This window comes from Zingiber officinale, chromosome 3A, assembly GCF_018446385.1.
Source record: "Zingiber officinale cultivar Zhangliang chromosome 3A, Zo_v1.1, whole genome shotgun sequence".
Lineage (NCBI taxonomy): Eukaryota > Viridiplantae > Streptophyta > Magnoliopsida > Zingiberales > Zingiberaceae > Zingiber > Zingiber officinale.
Genome location: NC_055990.1, coordinates 97,652,768 through 97,677,784, shown reverse-complemented (window position 1 = coordinate 97,677,784; position 25,017 = coordinate 97,652,768). Strand labels below are relative to the sequence as shown.

Here is a 25,017-nt window from a genome sequence, read left to right as displayed (position 1 = left end):
ACTAATATGACTTTTAGAATCACTTCGATCTTCCAAAACTGAGTACTGAGGATTAAAGTAAGGCGATTCTAATATAACATCAGGTTGCTGATTAAGTAGCTTCAAATGAGGATCACAGTTGATCAATTTCTCAAAATTCTTGCTCAACAAGGTATGAGGAGATTGAAGTAGATGCCTCCTGCAGCATCCATTTGGTGAAAGTTACAATATAGGCACAACCGAACACGTAAAATTCTGATTTATCTATGTTTCAAAAACTTTGAGATAGGCAACAAACATATATATCTTCAGGCAAAATTTGTTATATCACATCAAGCTTAGTTTAAATATGTTTGATCAAATAATAATCTGACATTTGAAGCACAGACCGAAAGAGTCAAGGAAGGCAACATGCCACAAAGGATATGCTTTACATTGTAGATCATCATATAAAACTTAATATTAATAATATTCATAAAAAAGGTATAGTTTAACTAATTTAATCAAATTTGAACAATTTACAAGGAAGCAACTACAATATTCAAAAGGCAAAGGCTTACAATTGACTCCAAAAAAATATATACTGAAGATAAAACCTGATTTTTTTTTACTGAAGTACCAATAACAAGAACCACAGATTGAATGATAATATCACTACCAAAGCTTAGATTTTGCACCAACTTGCAACAAAAAAGATTAATTTTAGTATATGAGGGAAAATATAATTTACATCTACCTGTGTATGTATGCTTGGCTGTTGGTAAAATCTCGAGTTGCTTGCCATAGTGTATGCTTCCTTGGTTGAGGACCAGTCGCTCGGAAGAAAAGAGATGGTCTTGCCAACTAATAAACAATAACCAACACATTACCCATAAGAAATGACCAATATATACCAACACAAATTGAGAAAAATAAATCCTACCACAATATCCAAAGACCCATGGCCACCTTCAAAAAATACTGCCTTAATTGCAATAATGTTGGACCAGTGAAACTCAATCTTGCTCTTCAAACCACCTTTGAGAACTTCCCAAACAATTTTATGTTTGGCGAAGTAACATTTTGCCACTAAATCACCTTCATATCTAGACACACACTGTTTGCCAATAAAACATAGTGAACTTCTCCACAAACTTAACCAATCAGGTAAAAGATTACTTGACAAACACATATGAGAATTATAATGCACTAGATCACCCATAAAGAATTCATGAAATCCACCTTCAAGGAGAAAAGACAGTGACCGGAAAAAAACTATGTTCTAATGGCAGATCCTTTGTTGATAATTGTAAGTGAAACTCAGCAATAAAGGCAAGTAAAACTGTTCGTCATTTTCTTTTTGGTGGAACGTATCACTGAAAATTACAAATACAAATAGAAGGAAAAGAATAGCAGAAAAAATCTACGTAAAATAGAAAGATTGAATAGATTGCAAATACAAGAATAGAATACCAGAAAAATGCATAGACAAAAACTTCCACAAAACATAAAAATAATATCAGGGAGGAGAGATGTATCATTTACGTAATCCACCAAATGTTTCCTTATAAAATCCTCACCTCCCATGTCCCAATCCTCAATAATGACGCAAGAAAATTCGAAGTTTTGATCTTGCTCAGTGAGCTCGAAGAAGCTGAGAAGTCTGATTGTTCACCAACTTTCGAGCCCTTTGAGCTAGTGAAGCATAAAGTTTTACCTGCCTTTGCTTGAGAAAGCATCATCTGAATCATATCAGCTAGAGACGGACTCTTCATGGGGCTCAATGAGACAAACATAATGAGAAGAGAAAGTGAGGGATCTACCTGCTCACACGAAGTGCTCGCGTCCCTGGCCCTCTTATGGAGGCGTACACGCTTCTTGTCCAAGGGTTCCTCCACTTCCAACTTCACCGCTGGAGGAGGCGGAGCCGAGTGCGGGGTGGAATTAACTTGGCGCTTGCCGGAATCTGAAGACCAAACCATTCTGGCGGAAGATATTCAAAGTAGGAACCCTAGAACGGCAGTTCCCACTACAACAAAAACATTAAAAAGACAACGGTTAAAAACCGTTGTCATAGGGCCTTTAAAACCGTTGTAATTGATAGTGTTGTTAAAAGTGGAGGCTACGACAATGGTTTTAAACTGTTATCTTTGAATGAAAAGACAATATTTTTGCAACGGTTTTAAACCGTTGTCTTTGAATGAAAAGACAACAGTTTAAAACCGTTGTTGTTTAGAGAATTGTTTACCAGTTACCACAATTTTTGGGGCTACGATAACGATTTTTAACCATTATCTTTGAGGGTGATAGACAACAATAACGGTTTTAAATCGTTATTTTTAAAATTATTATCTTTTAATACTAATATATCATATTTCAATATAAATATATAATAAAGAATCATAATCACAAAAGAAAGAATATTTCCCATATCAATGTCATTCAAAATGTTACTTATACAAGAATTACATTCACAAAAGAATAAACATGTCTAATATTCAAATACAATTTATCTCAATACAAATAAACAAATAAGCTCCATTTACAACTAATGAACAATAGCCAACAGACTAAAAACTTGTGATGGTGGTTCATGCCATGTAGGATTGCACTTAATTATTATCAACCCAAGTCCCATTACAATCTTCAACTTGTAGGATTTCATTGAATTACTTTTTCTCACTTGCTGATTCTTTTGTACCAACCTTTTCCAATATTATTGATCAGTTCCATAATAAATCCTGTCTTCCCCACACTAGCTCCATCAAAAAGTCCAATCTTTCCACCCCTTAGTTAAGGCACCAGGAGATCAACAACCTATATATATCAAAAGAAATACACTATTATATGTATGAAAAAACTTGTTCTGAAAGAATAATAAATACACATATGTTTTTACATCATGTTAAGTTTATAAAGAAGCAGACCATAACCATGCTTTCTCTGATCCCTTTTCTACATACTGATCATCGAATGTAGAATTTCAGAGACTTGCAAACCATGCTTTCTCCACTTTACTGTAAAAAAAATATAGTTACAATCATAGCAAGCAGCTAGAATAGCTAATAGCAGCAATAAAAAAAGGAATCATAGAGGAAGTCATGTACCTTTTGTCTACATATCAACACTCAAGTAAGATCTCAAATCTTACGGATGTGCAGTTTGCATGAAAACCACAAAGTTGTATACAAAACCAGTGTCAACATTACTTTATTTCTATAAAAAAACAAGAACAAACTAATTCATTAAACCATCTAAACTGTTAATCACTTTGTGCAGTCTAGAATAAGACTTTTTAAACTAATTCCTGATAGAAATGCACAGCTTAATAAATATTTGGACTTGGGTTTGGGTAAGGTTTAGATAGTGACATTGTATAAACAAATCCGATTTAGATCAAGTTCATGTTTGAAATTTGCAGCTAACCTAATATACATTTATGTCTGTAATCAGAATGTTTAGAAACTCTTTGTCATATTTTTATAGGATTTAGGTAAAAGAAATAAGAACCTGAGACAGATTTAAACAAATTCAGACAGCAAATACATATCAGGCTCAAGTTTAGGTAGTATAAAAATGCAGGTACAGACTGGTATGGAACTACACGAGTAGATCTACATAATATAGTTTGGTATGGAACTACTAGCCAACTTTCTGAACTCTAAGCAAGCATGCCCAGTATAAAGTTCATTAGTCACTGCTATCATGATTATATCTACCATATCTTTTACTTACCCTCCTGCTACATATTCCTTTCTTTTCACAATAAGTGAAATTATCCAGTACGACATCTAATAATTGGGCAATAAGTGAAATTGGTCAATTATGTAGGCTATATATACAAAATGGAAATGGAGTTCAGTAAAAAAAGGTTTCCTGAAACTCCAGAATGTGCAGAGGCATACAAGGTTTCCTGGAACTCTATCTAAATGACACTGAGTATATTTTATATGGTGGACCTTTAATTTCTCTAGATCTAGAATATTGTCTGGTCCTCTAAAATATTTTTCCCTTTCACACAAAGAAAGAAAGGATGATATAGAATCCTCAAAAAGAAAAATGAAAGAAACAAAAACTGTAGTAGTTCAAACAACCAAGATATTGTCAATAAACAAAATACCGTTGTCGGAATGCATAACTTCACTAGATCTACCTTCAACATTTCCTCCAAGTCATCATTATACAACATGTGAATAAGACATGTAACAGAATTTTGCTCCTTCTTGAATTCCTCTTCATCAATCTACATCCAAAGGAAAGATAGAGCACAAAAGAAATTAGGTTGTTTGCAGTATAACTTAATATAATACCTATATCATAAAGAGATACAAAAATTTATCTCAAGCGACAATGCTTACACTCTTGACCAGCTAAGACTCTTATTGAGAAAAAAATGCACTTTATATAAAAACTTTATCTAACCGGAAAAGAGTAATCCAATGCACACCTCATCATCTCGAGTTTCATCAACATCTTCATATGCCCTTTTACCACAGTAGTTATGAACATCTTGAATCAACATGACAATCTAAAGGTATAAAATTTAAAACTCTATAAGATTTTCTCACAAAAAAATGGTTACCTAGAAGTTGCAGGATAGACACATCCACTTGCATTTGCAATACCAAAACCATAGATTAGCATCCTATTCTTCCATGACTTTCAATGATTTGATAAGCTAAGAGAAGGGCCTACTTGCTTGGATCTGAGAAGGTGAGCATGGCTGTAGAAGGGGTTGCTTATTCCCTCTCCAAGTCAGACTACTACGAAGAGGTAACGAAGAGCATTAGGTTTGCCTGCTATGAAGAGGGAATAAAGGTGGGTGGTTCGGCGGAGATGTTCAGTGAAAGAAGGATTCAACTTAAAAGGGTTATGCAGAAAGGAGTTCAGAGGAGTGGTTAGGCGGAGAGGAGTTCGCGAAGAGGGGATCGCCGACATAGAGGGGGTTTGACAGCGTGAAGAGATAAAGAAAGAAAAATGTGAAGAGATCGTGGATGCAAATGCTTAGGGTTTGAGAAGGCAAAGGAGAAGGGAGATGCGGCAGCAAAAATTTTCGGGGAGAGGGAAAGAAAAACTCGGCGGAAAAAAATTGCGAAGGGAAAAAACGGTGAGGGAAAAAATAATGGTATTCAACAATACTTAATAGACAACGGGTTTTAAAAACCGTTGTCGTAACCCCAAAAAAAGCGCACATAGACAACGATTTTCAAAAACCGTTGTCGTAGCAAAAAAAAAAGGATAAATAGACAACGGTTTTTAAAAACCGTTGTCATGAGCCAAAAATATTGCTAAAAGACAACGATTTTTGTTAAAACCGTTGTTAAACGACAAAAAAATAACAATTGGGTATAAAACCGTTGTCGTTTGAGTGTTGTTGAATGAGGATTTTCTTGTAGTGGATCCGTTGCTTCTCCGCAGCTTTTACACTTCGCTCGTGTAGAGGTATTTCGCAAAAACAGAGGTGGAGGGATCTGTTTGCGAGGAAGGAGGACCAATTTCGCAGAGGAAGATGAAGGGATTCTATAATAGGGCATAATTTTCACCTAATTTAGTAAGTTTTGCCCACGTGGCAATTTATTCATCAGGATATTTGGGAGAGATATATTTTCTAAATATTTTCTAATTTTAAATATCCCGGGTGAAAAAACATATTTTTTAAAATATTTCTTAATATCAAATATTCTTTTTGGAAGGTGATATTTTCATAAATATTTTTCAAATTTAGATATCCCTGTTGAAATGAAAATATTATAGTGGAGATTTGAACATATCTTTGTTTTTAAAAAATAAAAAATAATATACTTTATATTTATATGAAATTTGTGATATTTAATAGGTGGTTATGTCAATATTTAATTTATAGGATATATAATTATAAAATTTAAGATATTTAAAAAATAAGATATTTAATTAATAAAGTAAATATAGTTATCATAAATAAAATGTTATTATCCTACTAAGTGTAAAATTAATGTTATTATCGTACAATACGTAAAACCTAATATCTAACTTATACAATATATTATCATCTGTGATTTTAACCTAATTAAATAATATTTCAACTAGCCGATTATATGACATTTATTATAATATCATTTTCCCTAATTCCTCTCCTCCGCCTCCATCTCCACCTAACGCCGACTCACTTCCTCTTCTCCTCTTCACCTCTTCGCACCACCACTCGACGCAGCAGATCGGCGCCAGTCGGCTGCCGGCCGTCAGCCGCTCGAGTCATACCCATGTCTCCTAGTTCTTCCCCTCTGCTCCCGACTTACGTCGCCACCCGATTCGCTGAAGTCGTTGTCTCAAGATCGTCGTCGGCCTTTGCTTCTCTCGATCGATCGACACTACCATGTCGATCCCCCTACGCTGTCGGACCGGCATGGATGCCGCCCTCTCCTTGCAAGCAACTAGAGCCAGCGTCGTCTCCCTTTCTTTCCACGCGACGCTGAATCCGTGCCCTAGCGTCGACCCGTCACCATCGCGCTGCCACACCACCCACCCTTGGAGTCCCTGTTCCGGACTGAGGGGCCATCACCCTATCGCCTCCGCCCTGTGGCCAGTATAGCCGATCGTTGCCGCTCTACCTTCGCTCCGGCCACCACCATTCCAAGCTATAAGGGGAGAAGAAGAAAAGAGGTATAGTAGCAAGGAGTCGAAGGCATGTTCCTTACTTTCTTGATGCTTTAATTCTTCCTATTACATGTAGAACTATGGGTTAAGTATAGGTAACATCCTAGGCGATCTACTCAGTAATTTAAAGGACACACAAATGAGATCGAATGAAATAAGTTTTATTTAAGTTTTCATGTAGAACAAATTTTGGTTTCTATATTTCATGTGCATGTTATCTACTTGTGAATTTGCTTTAGTTAGTTCTATGGTTTGGTGTAGATTTCAGATACTATGGGGTTAAATTCCAGATTTTTCTTGTGAGCACTCGTTTTAGTTTTAATGCAGTTTTCATGTGCAGTCATCTATGTTTTAATGTAGATTTGTAAGCAATCGTTTTAGTTTTTAATGCAAGTTTTGTGAGCAATCATCTTGGTTTTTAATGCAGTTTTCATGTGCAGTTATCTTAGTTAATGCAGATGTGTAAGCACTCGTTTTGTTTTAATGCAGATGTCGTGAGCAATTGTTTTGGTTTTAATGCAGATTTTTCTTATGAGCACTCTTTAGTTTTAGTATAGATTTTGTAAGTAATCGTTTTAGTTTTAAATGCAGATTTTGTTGGCAATCATCTTGATTTTTTTATGCAGTTTTCATGTGCAATCATCTTAGTTTAATGCAGATTTTGTGAGCACTCATTTTAGTTTTAATGAAGATTTGCGATCAATCGTTTTAGTTTTTGTAAGAGACAATTTTCGAGACTCAAACTCATGACATCCAGATCACACGATAGGAACTTTATCATTGCGCTAAGACTCCCCTTCATTAAAGAAATTATAAAAAATTACAAAAAATAAGAACAATGACTAACAAAAAAAAAACAATGACTAAGAAATATAAATGCACTATGATATCCAACATTGTTTAATATCTTTCTATATATCTACTCATATAACCAAGGAAGTACATGGATGAAGCAAACTACCTTTGTTATTATCCCCTTCATTAGTGTATGATGCAAGCTAGCAATAGTGAGACAATGGTATAGGTGGAGTCAATGAAACTTTATAAATAGAGAAATGATTATAGTATCTAGTGACGGAAATATACATTCAAATCTTTATTGCTGCTAGAGAATTTAGATGCTATGCTGCTAGAGAATTTAGATGCTACGCTGCTAGAGATAGATAGGAGCTCCATAATAGGAGCAAGTACTCTGATGAAGATATTTTGTCATCTATGCAAAACCGTTGACATGATGATTGCGATGATCTCCACGTGTTATGCATGTATGCCTTGTCAATAAGTGCCCATCCTTAGCCTACAAGAATGCAATAGTACAAGTCTCAATAATACTGAGTTCAGTATTCCAAAAAGACCAGAATACATAAGAGCAAGGACCTTTTTTTTTCCTTCTAGTATGAGAAGATATAATGAAGTTACATAGAGGCTCAATTGTAGTATTTGACTCTAATTTCCATGCCTGACCGTGACTTGATCATTTGTCATATTCCAAGCTTCCTACATTATGAAAAGGAAAGGACGACAAATGACAAACCATTTGTATAGTAGGATATCATTCACATTAAGGAAATATCTATCTATAGTGCTGACCACTTACCAAAATTTCTTTAAGCATCTATTATATTAATGATGAGTATTAGAAGTACACTATCTTCATACCATTTTTTAGTAAATATCTATCAAAATTATAGCCAAAAATTAGGTCAACATAGATACGTGTAGCTAGGTATGGGCATACTTTCATGCTGCATGTACCTGCTAAGACTAAACAAAGTCTTCATCAGAAAACAAACATAATTAGCTCTCTTTATTCAAAATATAACGATAATTCTTCAACAAAATATTTACCTGAAGAATTTTAAGTTTTAATTATGATTTTTCAATTAAAAATTCAAAAAATAATTAATCAAAAAAATTCTAAAAAGTTTTATACTGAGAAATTTTTCATTCAAGCAACAGAGCTAAAAATTTTAGCAATAAATGTTAATAGTAGGTATACAGACTTAATTTTGCAAGTAAAATTAATATTCTTATACAAAAAAATATTTATTTATTCTAAGAAAGATTTTGGAACTCAAAATAAATTTTTACCTATAGGATTGATAAGAAATTTCTTTAGTACATATTTTTGTGATATTTTTTCTAATTTGTCGCTTATGATATTTAAGATATCAATTTAGGTTTCTAAAATTTCTCTAGTTCTTTTGATTAACACATGCAGAATTTCTAGATTTTTTAATTTGGTTATTCAATTTTTCATTTTCATCTTTTAATTTATCATATATTTCTAAAGGACATGTATTTGGTAAAAATATTTTCAATTCTAAAATTTTCTGTTTCAAATTATTATTTATAAATTTAAGTTTATATAATGATTTAGTCATAGATTTAATATTTGTATATAATTAGTCAGGGGTAGTAAACATACCTCACTTACGGATCTGCTCTGAAGTTTGTTTCTTCCTCCTCGCTGCAAGTTTCTTCTGAGGAGCCTCCCCCTTCGTGTATGATCTTCTCCTGGTAACTTGTCATCAGTGCAAGTTCAGCCACTCCTACAGATCTGATTATGATGACGACTCATCCCAAATCGCCTATAGGGTTTTGTGCTTTGTTGTGCTTGGACCTTTCTTCTTGTCCTTCTTCTTCGGCTTTGGGTCGTCCTCCTTGATGCGCCCCTCTTCATTGCAGTTATAACATCTTATCTTCCGTGCTCTTTTTTTCTTTGCCTGCACTTGATTAAATTTATTAGATTTAAAGAATTTCTTAAATTGCCTTACCATATATGTTGATTAGTCATCATCGAGGGAAGTGTCGGCGTCTGATTCGTCCTTCTTGGTTTTTATGGCAATGTTGTTTGATTTTTCTATTTCTTGATTATCTACACAACGAGACTCGTGAAGTTCAAGAGTTGAAAATAAATTTTCGAGAGTACATGTCTGGAGGTTCTAAGAGATGTAGTAAACATCTACTAAGGCTGACAACTCTTAAGTTCTCGGAAAAGCGTTAAGTGCATACCTTAAAGAGTCACGATTTGTTACCTTTTCTCCGAGGTTGTTGAGCTGGGTGATCATATCTTTGATCCTTGCATGGAATTAGGGTACCTTTTCTCCCTTGTTCATCCGGAGATTCGTCAGTTGGCTTCGGAAGATGTCCCGCTTTGCCAGTTTGGTTTCTGAAGTACCTTCGTGAAGCTCTAGGAATTTTTCTCAGAGATCTTTGGCGGAGTTGTAGTTTCCAATCGGGCTAACCTCCTAGGGTGGAAGAACACTAAACAGATGGAACTCTGCTTTTCCATTCGCCACGAAGCTATCTTGTTCCTTCGTCCATGTGTACTCTTCTTTCTTAACTCCGTACTGATCCGTAGGTGCTACAAAACCATATTTTATAATTAATAAGATTTCAAAATCAGTCTTGAATACCTCTATGAGCTTTTTCCACGTTGTAAAGTCTCTCTTAAATTTTGGTGGGTAGATGCTGGATCTAGCCATTTCTTTTGCTTTGGATGACGGTTAGTACTTTTGAAGCGAACTTGATTCTGATACCACTTGTTGGTCCTCAGTCGGCCGACAAGAGGGAGTGAATTGCCTGAAAAAGCAAACAGATCTTTCTTAAAACTTATAGCTTGATTAACACAACTACTTTATTAGAATAAACTAAAATGCATAAATTAAAAGAGGCTATCAATTTTTACTTTGTTACAATTGGGGAGGTTGTTAATCCAAGACATTGAAAACACTAATCAAATTCTCCTTTTGTCATAAGCAAAGAAGTCTCTTACAAGCGTTGAAAGCACAGAACTTGAAGAGATGTAGTTCGAAGTAAAACAATAGTTTTAGATGTAATACTCTCTCTTAAACCACATCGGTATTTTTCTCTTACTCATTCCTTCGAATTCATGCTGCAGTGCACAAAATAATCTAATCTAATCTAATCAAATCTTCTCTAATCATCTTTGCTAATAGATGTATGCGATAGGGGGTAAAAGCTCATTTAGCAAAAATCAAATTAGCCAAAAGGCCATATAGCCCAAAGGCCATTCAAGGCAAAAGGCCATTGAGGTCAAAGCACATTTAGGCCAAAGCCCATATATCCAAAGGCCCATTTAGCCCAATACACATTTAGGCCAAATCCCATATAGCCAAAAGCCCATATAGTCAAAAGCTCATTTAGCCCAATGCACATTTAACCTAAATGTCAAAGCCTTTTTAGGTTAATGATCTTTTAGCCCAAAAGCCCTAAGCCCAAAAGCCCAGAAGCCCAAAGCCCTAAGTCCAAAAGCCCTAAGTCCAAAAACCCTAAGTCTAAAAGCCCTAAGGCCAAAAGCCCTAAGCCCAAAAGCCGATATAGCCCAATGCAAATTTAACCCAATTGGCAAAGCCTTTTTAGCCCAATGATCTTTTAGCCCAAATGCCTTAAGCCCAAAATCCCAAAAGCCCAAAAGCCCAAAGCCCACAACCCACAACCCACAACCCTAAGTCCAAAAGCTCTAAGCCCTAAGTTCAAAAGCCCAAAAGCTCAATGCCACGAGTTTTGTTCTCTCTCCCACTCACCTTTTTTATTCTTTTTTTATTTTTTATTATTAAATAATTAATCTTTATTTAAATTTTTTTATTTGTTAATGAATTCATTAATTATTTTATCGGCCTTGATTACGTAAACGTCCCGTCGTGTCCTGCTGTCCTGTCTCGTCCGCTCGTCTCCGCTCCTGTCCTTTCCCGTCCTCTCGTGTCCCCCGCTTGCGGTGTCGTCATGTCAGCTGTCAGCTGCTGTCCCGTCTTGTCCCCGCGTGTGCAGTACCGTCACGTCACATTTAGGGTCAGTCAACAACCATTGTGTCCTCTTGCGTGCAGTACCGTCACGTCACCTGCCAGCTCCTTCCCAGTCGTGTCACGTCGTGTCCCCTCGCGTGCAGTGCAGTCACGTCACCTGTTGGCTACCGACCAGTCGCGTCCACTCATGTCCCCTCGCGTGCTTGCTTTCGTGTCATATCTGCTACAGTGTATGCTATTGGATGATGCAGCGTAGCAATGATTGAGGGTTAATTTTTTTTTTTGTTGCGCTTGATTCCCACTTCCATCATTCACGATTATATAGATCGCTTCATTCCCTTCACCACCGTTGCAACCTTCACCCTAGGCTAGTCTTCGACTTCAGCCGTCACTCTCTTCGCCTTTCGCTCTTCTGCTTCTTCTTCTTCTTCCTCACCACCCTCTACGCCTCCATTCTCTTTTCCTTCTCCTTCTTCTTCTTCGTCACGCTCGTCCCTCCCCCACCGCTGCTAGCTATCAACATGACCACTGTCGACCCAACCGTACATTTCAAACTTAGGGCATCTGATTTCCTGTCCCTTTTCATCCACACCCACTCCAACTCACCTCCGTCATTCACCCGGAGAGGTAGGCCGGTGGCGCAGGTTGAGACTGTGGGGGTCATGGTGAGTGTGGAGCGTGTTGGATCGCGGTGGCCGGCTAGAGGGGGGTTGAATAGCCTTGTAAAAATAAAGAACAACCCTTCTCTACTTTTCAAAAGAACACTTGCATAAATTATAAAAGCAATAAATTAAAACAGAAAAAAAGAGGCAAAGGGATTTTTATTTAGTTACAACCGGGGAGGTTGTTAATCCAAGGAAAGTGTCGCACTAGTATCTCCTTCAGGCGGAGAAGTCTCTTACTAAACGCAAAAAGAAAGAAGCTAAACTAATATGGAAGCGCACAAGTGTTGGAATTACAATTCTTCAGTTAATTGAAAGCTTCTGGACCAAGGCTATATTTATAGCCTTGGTCGGGGCGCTTGGAGGGGTTCCAGGCGCCTGGGAGGGGATAAACTTTTATCCCCTTCGCAACGGATCGCATTTGACGTGATCGTGGTCAAAAGTCAATCCCGGGCGCTCGGAATGGTTCCGGGATTTTCAAAATCGAGCTTCACTTAAGTGTGCTTGTTTCCCCTATTTTTGATGTATGCCAAAGGGGGAGAGATAGTAAATTCAGGGGGAGATATTTAACTCAGGGGGAGAGTTAAAATTAAAAATGCTTGCTTATTTATTTTGCATATTTTAACTTAACTTTGAACCTTAGTTACCAAACATTAAAAAGGAGGAGATTATTGGTGCAAGTTGCACCAGAATCAAACCTAAGTTTTGATGTTGTCAAATGTTAAAGTTAAGTCTTGTTGTGATCTAACAAGTTGACTAAGTGTGCAGGCTGTTTACTCAACCGGGAAAGACCTAGTTGGATGTTAGGCAGGAGAAGTCTTAGCAGATTATGAAACCCAAGTGGAAAGACCAAGTATGTCAAGAGGACCCGACACTTGGCAGTGAGATCGAGAGGTCTGGAGGACCGAAGATCAAGAGAAAGTCCTGGCGAGCCGATCAAGGCTAAGTGAAAAGTCTAAACAGATCTGAAGGATCAAAGTTTGGCAGGTAGGTTGAGATAAACAACTGGAGGAGCGACAGTGAGGCCGTGTTCCTGAAGGGAACAACCTACGGTCGCTGATCCAACTGAAGAAATCGGGAAGGTTTCCAAGTTGAGATCAAGACAGTTGAACTGTCTATTATTATTACTCATGCATTTTATATTACTGTCCTAATCTCTGTTTTGCAGGAATATATTGTTTAACTCTATTTTGCATGTTTGGCCTGATCAGTCGACCGAACAGGAGTATCAGTCGACCAAAGCAAGCTAACTCAGAACAGACACCAGCTCAGACCAAACTAGAGAGACAATTTGATAAAAGCTTGATCGGTCGATCGAACCAAAGGATCGGTCGATCGAACCCTGACGATGTGGCAGAGATCAGTTCGGTCAGAAGCAGAGAAGGAAGCTAAGCTAATCGATCGACTAAACTAGTAGATTGGTCGACCGAGCGATACCTCATCAATGCTACATTAAGTGCGAATCTCGGTGAACAAGGAAATTCTTTGTTCGATCGACTGAAAAGGTGATCAGTCGACTGAACACTTTAATGACATTTAATGCTGAAGATCAGCATTGAAGCTCAGCGAAGATAGAAGGGAGCTGGTTCGGTCGACCGAACCTGGGGATTAGTCGACCGAACGTCGACGACTCTTATAAAAGTGAGCTCGAGGTCCGGGGCTGGGGAACAAAATCTGTCGGGTTCGAAGTTCATCTCTGTGCTAGCTGTTGTTCATGCTACTGCTCTACAACACGCAAGCAACTACTTCGTTCAAGTACCGACCGAGCTTCTACTTTGACATACTGTCGGTATACTTTTATTTTATTGCTTGCATTGTACTTAACTCAAGTAAGATAGTAGGTTGTTACTATCTTACTCATTTTCTTGTACGCACTTCTTCTTTTCGAGGTTTTCGGAAAGAAGAGTTTTAGTGAATTGCCCAACGGTGCGATCAAGGATCGTAGATCTTGGAATAGGAGTCGACCTAGGCTCCGAACCAAGTAACCAAATGAGTTCATATACTTTCCACTGAAACGCTAAAAAGAAAAGCTTTTAAAAGTGTGATATTCAACCACACCCCCCTCTATCGCACTCATTCGATCTTATACATCTAGTCTATCTGAGGCAGCGGATAAAAGTCCTTGGGGCACACTTTATTTAAATCGCGGAAGTCTATACATACTCGACATGTGTTGCCTGGCTTGGGGACCAGCACAATGTTAGCAAGCCAGCTCGAAAATTGTACCTCTCGAATGTGGCCAGCCTCCAGCAATTTTTCCATCTCCGCTTGGATGACCAAGTTTTATTTTGCGCTGAAGTCCCTTTTCTTTTGTTTCACTGGCCGAGCGTCCGATCGGACATGCAGCTCATGCTGAGCCACGTTTGGGGAAATACCGAAAAGATCGTGTGTCGTCCAAGAACATATCATGATTCTGCCTGAGGCAAGCTACTAGTTCCGTCTTCTTCTTGTCCTCCAGATCGGCAGCGGTGAAGGTTGTTGCTTCCGGGCGGTTAGGGTGGATATAAACTTCTTCTTTTTCGTCATAGACCAGAGTGGGGGGGTTTTTTCAATGATAGCGTTCACATTCAGGCGAGGTGTCTTCCGAGTGGTTCGTGCCTCCATTCTGATCATCTCAATGTAACACCGTCGAGCGGTTAACTGATCTCCTTTTACCTTCCCTACCTTGCCATCCACCAAGAATTTGATCTTCTGGTAAAGGGTGGACACCACCACTCGGAACTCATTGAGTGTCGGTTGGCCCAAAATGACGTTGTAGGCCGAGGGTGCCTCTACCACTATGAAATTTGTGGCCCTGGTCCGCTTTCAGGGGTTCTTCTCCGAGTGAGATGGCCAACTTGAGCTGATCGGCAACACTTCGTTACCCGTGAAACTGTAGAGCGGAGTTGACATTGTCAGCAGCTCACTCTGATCAATTTGCAATTGATCGAATGTCTTCCTGTATATGATATTTACTGAGCTCCTTGTATCAATGAAAGTATGATGGATCGTATAGTTGTCAATTACTGCTCGGATGATCAAAGCATTGTTGTAGGGGACCTCCACTCCCTCCAAATCCTTAGGCCCGAAGTTAATCTCGGGTTCCTCAGCTTTCTCCTTGCTGCAACCAACAACATGTATTATGAGCCGCCTAGCATGTGACTTCTTGGCTCGGTTAGAATCTCCGTCGATCGGTCCGCCAGCGATCATTCCTATCTCCCTTGAGCAGCATTACTCCGGTTCTCTTCTTCTCTTGTGGTTGGCCTGGTCCGTTCGGAAAAGACTCGGGCAAGAATTCGGTCCCTTTGTTGTCGATGGTGGCACGGCTTGGTCATCCTTTCTTCCCTCCTTCGTTCGGTCGATCGACTTAGGTGACACCGGTCGGGAAGTGGCGATCGACGGTGGTATCCGTGCGGAACCGACCTACTAGCTGCTAGGTCATAGCAATCCCTGGTGTTATGCGTCGTTGACTGGTGGAAACTGCAAAACATTGGTGCCCACCTCCTGCCTTTTGGACGATCGGCCGTCACTTGTTGTATGACATGTGGCTTAGTCTCTTGATGCAAAGGAGCCCCCGACCGAGGCCCTTTGGGTGGTTGATGACTGCTCGGTTGACGCCGCTCGGAGACTCCTGCGGGCTCAGTGGTAGTTTCCTTCTTCCTTACCGCCCGAGCTTCTTCCACGTTAATATATTCGTTGGACTTCTTTTGGAGATGACCAAAGTCCTTCAATGGCCGCTGAAAGAGCGATCGGAAGAACTCCCCCTCTGTGAGTCCTTGGGTGAATGCGTTGACCAACACATCTGAGGAGATTGCTGGAATGTCTATCACCACTTGATTGAATCGTTGGATGTATGCCCTCAGGCCCCCTCGGGGCCCTTGCTTTAGAGAGAACAGGTTCATGCTCGTCTTTCGGTGGCGGCGACTACTTGTGAAGTGATGTAAGAATGCCGCTCGGCAGTCCTTGAAGTTGTGGATCGAGCTGTTCGGCATTCGCTTGAACGATCGTTGCGCCGATTCAGATAGAGTGGTAAGGAAGACTCAGCACTTTACCCCGTCCGTGTATTGATGAAGGGTGGCTGCATTGTCGAACTTAGCCAGATGTGTTGGTTGGTCCTAGGAAGATCGTACCGGTTCCATTGTACAAAAATTTTGTACAAGTGTCGAACCTTTCCTAAACAACCTATTGTGTTCTTTAGAAGTTAAATTAGGAATCGCAAACGGAACTTAACATTATTGATTCCAAATTTAACTTATCTGTTCTTAATGGTTTAGACTTAGATCGCAAGCGGAACTTAACACTATTGATCCAAGTCCAACCTATGTTACAAAGTTAATTAAATATTTATTTCTAAAAACAGCTCCCAGGTCAAACATGGTGAGGCACAATGCCTTCTTGGGTATGGGATCATCCACCAATGCCTCAACAGAGCCTTTAATAGAAATTCAAAATTTAATTTCCTAAAATAACATTAGGTTTAACCAAAAAGAACAATCGAATCACAAATTCGAAAAACAAAAACGAAAACACAAATTCGAAACAAATTTGAAACTCTAGAATCATATGCCTCTTGTGTTTGATATTTCCAAAAATAATTATACAAAGAAAACTAGTATGATGCGGAAAATAATTACTAGTTATACCTTTCTTTGTAAGCAAATAAGCTCTTGATCTTCTACCGTATTCCTCTTCTTATCCCGGAACGTTGTGTGGGCAATGATCTACCGAGATGAGAACTACCTAAGCCTTCACCTTTCTTCCAAGTTTCGGCCACCTTCTTTTCTTCAAGGGATGAAAAACTTAGACCACCAACCAATCTCCAAGGGATGCTAGGAAACAAAACCTTCTTCTTCTTCTTCTTCCTCAAGTAAAATCCGACCACCAACCAAGCTCCTAGAGAAGTTGCCGCCGGCCACAAAAAGAAGAGAAAGGGAGAAGCTAGGGCCGACCACCAAGGAGAAAAAAAGAGGAAGAAAAAGAATAGAGTCGTTACACATGAAGGCACCTCTATCCTCTCTTTTATAATCCTTGGTCTTGGCAAATAAGGAAATTTAAATAAAAATTTCCTTAATTCTTTTGCCATGAAAAGGAAAAATTTAATTAATTAAAATCAAATTCCTTTTCTCAATTACAATGGCCAACCACCTATTAAGCTATAAACAAGGAGAGTTTTAATTAACACAAGAATTAAAACTTCCTAATTTGTTTCCGGAAATTTATAAAAATTTCTCCAATAATTTTTTCCTTCATGGTGGTTTGTAAAAAGAAAATTTTATAAATTAAAATTTTTCTTTTAAACATGTGGATGATTTCCAAAAAGGAAAGTTATCTCTAAAAATTAAAATCTTCTTTCAATTTACAAAATAAGGAAAGATATTAAATCTTTTCTTAATTTTTTGTAGAAACTTATAAAAGAAATATTTAATTTTTGAACTCTCTTTTAAATCATGAACATGATTAAAAAGGAAAGTTTTCTCAAAATTAAAATCTTCCTTTCAATCTACAAATAAGGAAAGATTTCAAATCTTTTCTTAATCTTTTGTAGAAAGTTATAAAAGGAAAGATTTAAATTTCAAACTCTCTTTTAAAACCTTGATATCCACATAAGAAATAATTTTAATAAAAATTCTTTTTTATTTTCTAGTGGCTGGCCACATAAGCTTGGGGCCCAAGCTTTGGCCGACCATCTATAATTGGCTCCACCATTAGCTTTGGCCGGCCCTAGCTTGGGCTCCAAGCTAGCTTGACCGGCCACCTTAAGGTGGGTAGAAAGGTGGGTATAAGTGGGTATAAATCTCTATATACAAGAGGCTACGATAGGGACCGAGAGGAGGAATTAGTTTTGGTCTCCCGATGAAATTAAGCTTCTCGTGTTCGCCCCGAACACCCAACTTAATTTCATCAATAATAATTCATTTCACTAAAGAATTATTACTGAACTACCACACCAATCCCAAATTACATTTTGGGCTCCTTATTATGAGTGTGTTAGTCTCCCTGTGTTTAAGATAACAAATGTCCACTAATTAAGTAAGTTACTGACAACTCAATTAATATCTAAGTCCAAGAGTAGTACCACTCAACCTCATTGTCATGTCGGACTAAGTCCACCTGCAGAGTTTAACATGACAATCCTTATGAGCTCCTCTTGGGGACATTTTCAGCCTAGATTACTAGGACACAGTTTCCTTCTATAATCAACAACATATACTATAAATAATATCATTTTCCAATTTATCGGGTCTATTGATTTATCGAGCTAAATCTCACCCTTTGATAAGTTAAAGAAATAAATACTAAATATATATGCTTGTTATTATATTAGGATTAAGAGCACACACTTCCATAATAATTAAGGTCTAGTTCTTTTATTAAATCAGTAAAAAAAGAACTTATCTTAAATGATCCTGCTCAATACACTTAGAGTGTACTAGTGTAATTCATTAGTCATGATAAACTAATACCTAATTACACTACGACTATCCCAATGGTTTATTCCTTTCTATCTTAGTCGTGAACTACTGTTTATAATTTATAAAGATCCGATAACACGATCTTCTGTGTGTGACACCACACACTATGTTATCTATAATATAAATTAATTGAACATCTACATTTGGTCTATATAAATGTAGACACTTGACCAATGTGATTCTAAATAAATGTTTATACAAAAGCTAGGCTTTTAGTATATACTCTAACAAGATGGTAGTCATAATCGGTTGCCCATTGTATTCTCCGATCGCTAGCGGGGTATAATGCTTGGGTAGAGGGTCATTTAGGATCCCCTTTGAAAATTGTTGATTAATCCGCTCGGGCGAGTCATATTCTCTCGGCGCTTTTCCCTTTCGTGCGTCCCGTATGGGCGCCTCATCCGAGGAAGATTCACAGTCTCTATCCGCTCAGCCCCTTTCTTCTAGGGGAGACCACGATGACGCTCGGTCAAAGTGGGCGGGCGTATTATGGGCGGCCACATAGGAGCCAATCGGTCTTGTATTTAGCTCTCGAGCGGAAAGTTGATCCACTCGATCTCCTTTTTCAGTCGGTCGTCCTGTTGTAGAGGCAGCAGGCTCAAACATTGGCTGATCGGCCAACGCCTGTTGTTGCTGTTCCAATATCCTCGCAACTCAAGCTTGCACTAGTGCGTCAAGATCCTTTTGCGTTAGCGTCACTGTTGTGAGCCGTCCAACGTCTTCCATTTTCTTATTTGGATACAGGCTACGTTCCCACAGACGGCGCCAATGATCCTATCGAAATGAAGAAAGTTGGAAAGATGGGAAATGGGGTGACCGTTGACGGGATAAAGACTTCGACCCTCCAAAACAAAACCAAAACCAGGGAAGGGGTCCCTGGCGTTGGTCCTCTGACGCTCAAGTCAAATCAGGAAGAGCGAATGGAGTAATCCAGAAAATAGAAAATTTTGCCTTCCTCATACCTGGCGTACGCTTTTATACCTTTTTCTGTGATCGTTCATTTACCCTTATTTAATGATATTAATTGCTAGAGAAAAGCTTCTTTGTCTTGACTTTGGTGCATTGATGATAAACGTAGTGTTCTCTTTTGTCTTGGCTTCCTCACATTTAGTGATAGACGACGTGTTTTCTTTTACTTTCTTCTCTTCCTGTGTAATGCGCCGGACAGGCAGTCCGAGCGGCTCGCTTTCCTGCGCTTTCTGCCAATCGGGCCATGGTGCTCTGACTGGCCAAACGGGCAGTCCGTTTGGCCACTCTTTTGCTGACCGGGAAGAACCGTAAGTCCGATATTGATCGCCTTGACTCTGACCGATACCGTGTCAATTGATCCGGGACAGGTGGGCTCTCCCTCATCACCACATCACCATACAAATTTATAATTTACATTACCAAGTCATCTAATTTTAATAAATTTTATACATATTTAAGTCATACAATTTATTTAAGTTCAAATATACTATAACTTATTTGATTAAACATAATTAAAGTTAGCCACTTAAATTAAATTCCATTCTAATTAAATCTAAACTAATTAAATAAATATTTTTAATTAAATCAATTGGTTTACATCTAATCTTCAAGAAGATGATTGATATCCTAATACATCATCAAGGTGTGTTGGCTACGTGGATAGTATCACTCCTTTAATACTACAGAAAGCTATCTCACTAGTAAAAATAAAATTAATTTTTATTTTTACTTTTTCATGCACAACATGAATCTTATCCCTTCCGAGTACTATGCAAGGTTATCTCACCAGTAAATTACTTTATTTGCCATTAATAATTTTCTTTTTGTTACATCAAGTGCTGATTTCTTTGATCTCATAAACTTCAAATTACTATATCTGACATGCTTTTTATGATGCATAGATTACTGTGATTGCATGGCCGATAGGGTTCTATATATCTTTCAAGATAGCCATTTTGATACCTTATGATATTTGTATTTTTGTACTTCTGTGGACATGGTTGTTGTTCTTTAACAGGTGAAGTTGTCTGGAGATATGTTGGGAAGCTTTCTGATGCCCAAAGGAGTATGCTTGATGATAGATTTAAATGGAAGGTTAGACCACGTTTTTTTCCATCTTATAATGACCATGCTTTGTCGATGTCATTGGATTGCCATAAGCCATAAAACTATGTTAATTTCTATTCCAATGATTACTTTCTGTTTTTCATTTTTTCAATGCCTTTTTTTTCTTAGTTTGAGTTTTGTTTTCTTCCATTTCCAGGCCAAAGAAATGGATTAGAGAAAGGAAAGAGAGCTTGGTGAGGTAGAATTGCTCTAAGGTGTTCAGTTTGAGAAAATGGATCTCTCTCTCTCTCTCTCTCTCTCTCTCTATAGTCTTGATACCCTACTTATTTTTATGGTGTTCACAAGGTGAGCACCATGTGTAATTTTTTTTTAGTTTTTTTTTTTAAAAAGTTCTTTAGCTTTAATACTATAACCCAAACCCTAAATCCTAAAAAAAATAAAGAAAAAAAATATACTTGATGCTCACATATATAGATTTCTTTTGAACATATATGTATATATACTTACATTTGTTTACGTTTATTTATCTAATATTCAATTCTGCAATCTTTGTTGCATACAATGCAAATGATGGATACAACTTGTTTAATTCTGTTTCTTTGGAAAATCTCTTTGGTAGTTTTTGTGTATTTTTTCCATCTTACAAAATGTTTGTATATTTTTGTAAATTAATTTGCATTTTGCTTCACTTATGTTGCAGAAATATTAACTAATTGCACATTAAAAAATTGCCGCGCAACCTCATTTGCTTCTCAATCTTCAGCCTGCTACTCCCTATTACTTGCTGCAACCTCAACGAATCAAATTCACAAGAGGCTCCAATAATCTCCCACACAAGCAAGCCCTTGTAAAAGGTGCAGCATTGCCAAACCCAGGAGTGGTGCTTGAAAGGCACCTTCTTCCTCCCATACTTCAATTGTTCCCTCACACTATTTGCTGATCCCACTGGGCAACAATGTCTGCAACTTCTCCGCTGTGTTTTCTGCTATTTCTTTCTAATTCTCTATTATCTCCTCTCTCTTTTTTTTCTTTTCTTGTATATCTTTTTTCTCTTCTCTCGGGATGATATCACACTTTTACTCATTTAGTCATTTGCTCTGGTTGTCTTTTTCCTATTTTTTAAGAGTAGATCTCTTTCTTTCTCATTTGAAACTCAACATATTTTCTTTATGTTTGTAAACACCAAATCCCTATGGTACCCTTCAGGTTGAGGGGAGTTATGGAAGTTGTGAAAATTCTATACTCTTTGGAAGCAAAAGATCAAACCAAATTTATCATCAGAAAGCCTAACCATTGCTCATCTTTATTTTGTTTAGCTTGAAATGAACTTAGCAATCCTTTTTAAGGGAAATAAAGATGAGACATACTGATTCTATCCAAAGCTAGAAGCATAACAAATCACGCATAGCATCCTTTTCTATTGGCATTTGTGCAACTGAGATCTTCTTACAGTCTGTTGTCATGACGTCTGAATGTTTTTCAGGGAACTATTAACTGACAAGACTTGATTACATGGAAATTATTTTGGACTATGTTGTTTTCTATCTTTTGCCTCAAATATGAAGTTGGAAAAGCAGTGAATTGCATATATATTTGGTGGTATTTGTGTCGCCTTTGCATTTCAGTTGCGGCGTCTTGGTTGTATGATATCTATGTTATATGCAATGCTTAGGTTATATATTTAGATAAACAACCACTTGTCTCACTCTATTTTCCCTTATTCTTATGTTTTTGAGCAACTTTTGATATAAAACAAATTCCTACCTACTCTTTGGAATTTGGGGTCACTCAGGCTGTTTGCAAAGATGCAGTTTGGGGTCCTTATCTCTGTTATATAGTCATCAGTTTGCCACTTATTGTGCCTTGAAGGATGAGTGGAATGTCAAATCCTTTCTTTGTCATTGTTAAGATCTTATGGTGTCCTATAGTGGTGATGTGGCATGCTAGATGCATTGGATAATTGTTGGCAACGTATAATGTGTGACTAACTTGACATTTTTCATGGTTCCACCTATCATTATGTTTTTGCTGAGAGAAGGTTTGTGAATTATGATATATGGTTCTTTGTTGCTTCATTTTGCTAGATGCTTATCCTTGTTTTTTTCTTGATATTTTAAATAGTTAGTCTCACTAAATGATCTGTGGAAGTATTTATTTAAGCCATCCAAAATTTTCGGTTAGAACGAGCATAATTTTTCATATGGTTTAATAGTTTTTCCCAAGTTGTTTCTAATTAATTTTATCCAGCATGTCACTGATCTTCACAATTTTGATGTATCATGAAGACTAATTTTATATTGAATTTGCAGGCTAGATGTAGCAAAACAATGTGGAGAAGCTTACTCACATTTTGTTTCTGTTCCAATGGCAATAAGGTCCGGCTAATTCATTGAAAAATATAATTTGCTTCATGTTCTAAATATTAAACCACATATTCCAACAACAATCTTTCTTCCTGTTTTTGCTTATTTTTTTGTTGATAATGCCGAACCTGATGAAAGGCACATTTTAGCTCGACAATTTGCTACTGCAAATGGACCTACTGACTGGCATGAAACTCTTGATTTCATCGCATTGGGTCTCTTGATATCATCGTATTTTATTTGCAAAGTTTTCAGCCTTACTAGTTTTCAGTAAGTCATGTTTCAGCCAGTCATTTAAAATTAGTAGCCTAATCTTTTTCCTTAATTGATGGCATGCTTTTCACAGCCATAGAATCAACTAATGATATGAGGCTATGAATCATCTCAATAACATTGCCTATGAATCATTTATTATTTTTGAAAAAACAAATCTTGAGAATAAGATTGGAGCTCTTAAAATTAATACCTAACCTTTAAATTAAATTCAACTCGGTATATAGAGAAAAAAATGAATTATCATACAATAAAAATAAAGAGGCTTGGGACAGAAATCTCTCAAAAGTGAGCAACATAGAAAAAATTTTGGGAGACCAGCAACCGTCCTACCGTCGGTGGCCTGGCAGCCTGGCCACTGGCCCATTACCATGCCTTCCAGACAGTCTCCGATTGCCCACTCCGATCTAAATTACAATCTGAATTGAATAGAAAGATGAACTTAAAAAGGGATCGTAACTAATTACGATCGAATCGTAATCCAATCCGATCACAATTACATTGTGAATGATCCTTGGTCCATACAAAGTGAACTAAGTTTCTCACTGATGGGGTACATATTAGAGAAATGATAGATGATCCACTATTAACTAAGTATAGGAGAATGCCCTTCAGTTCAACTTTCTTGCTTTTTCAGGGATTCTCATGAGAAACTATAGGCATGGTTCCTTAGGAATCTTCTTCTAGTTCAGCCATACATGTCAGTTTACTCCAACATGAAGTGTCTGTGCCTTGAGATTAATGGTTATTTTCAATTTCCATTTTGAGATTAATAGTTATTTTCAATTTCCATTTATTTTGTTAGGAAATTGAAACATGAGAGATCTATATCAACTGATATGTTATTAGGCCTCTTTAAAAAAGGTAGTTCTCAGTGAACACATGTTATCATCCAATTTCATGTTGCTTGCTGATTGTACAATAAAGATAGCCATCTCATTATTGCCACATCCAACGACGGCGACCTGAATTGCGCCTAATCATATTACCTGCAACAATTAAAGCGAAGTCCATGTCCAACTTTTTGATAAAATAGGTCAGCGCATTTTCTAGTTTAATTCATTTTATTTGACTTGTGTTTTGCAATATGATCTCTTGCTATGGTAATAGTTAAATTACATATTAGCCTAAATGCATGTGAAATAACATTTTTAGGTTGCCTAAGTTCATGCAATGTTTCTTCAGCAAGGTCCTTATTGGAGTCCACAAACATTATCTTTAAAGATAGATTCATTATTTTAGTGACCCTTTAATATCGGTCCCATGAATATGAAGGGAGGTATATATAGGTATACATACCATAGATGCATGTTGAGATAAAGTTCCTGAGAATTGACCCCTAGTCATTACGCCAGAGATGTCATCTTTGAAAAAAAAAAGGTAGATCCGCTACCTTAGCGGCTCCCCTTGTGTCGGCCTCACGGATATGGAGGGAGGTTCATGCAGGTACACAGGCCATAGGCGCATGGCGGGGTAAACCCCAGGTCGTCAGTTTCTGAGAATCGACCCCTGACCATTATGCCAGAGATACCATGCGCCCACCGTCTGTGCTACGCCCTGGGGGCAGAGATGTCATCTTTGAAGTTCTCACGTTGAGTTGTTAAACAAATTGACAAGCCTTAGTATCATGGTTTTTTTTTTATCTCGTTTCTCATCGGCTATCACTACTTATAGCGATTATATTTATCCAACGCGTTTTAGTACGTCCTCTCGGATGTGTCTAGTGGTTAGCGCATGAGGTGTTGTCACCATAGGTCTGGGGTTCGAATCTCGGTAAAATCGAGATAAATGCCTCCCTTATGTGCCCGTGATTTACCTCCAGCATGTTAGCTCTAGGATGGATTGACGGGGACGCTGGGGACGAGCGTAT

The 25,017-nt window shown here is 37.7% G+C and overlaps 1 long non-coding RNA gene across 1 annotated transcript; it reads left to right on the top strand.

Moving 5' to 3' along the window:
- Positions 1–6,045: 6,045 nt before the first annotated feature.
- LOC122052122 lies at positions 6,046–23,103 on the top strand. The gene is made up of 4 exons (XR_006131896.1): positions 6,046–6,597; positions 20,462–20,538; positions 20,708–20,856; positions 22,821–23,103. It is a non-coding gene; the product is annotated as an uncharacterized LOC122052122 (long non-coding RNA).
- The last annotated feature ends 1,914 nt before the right edge of the window (positions 23,104–25,017 follow it).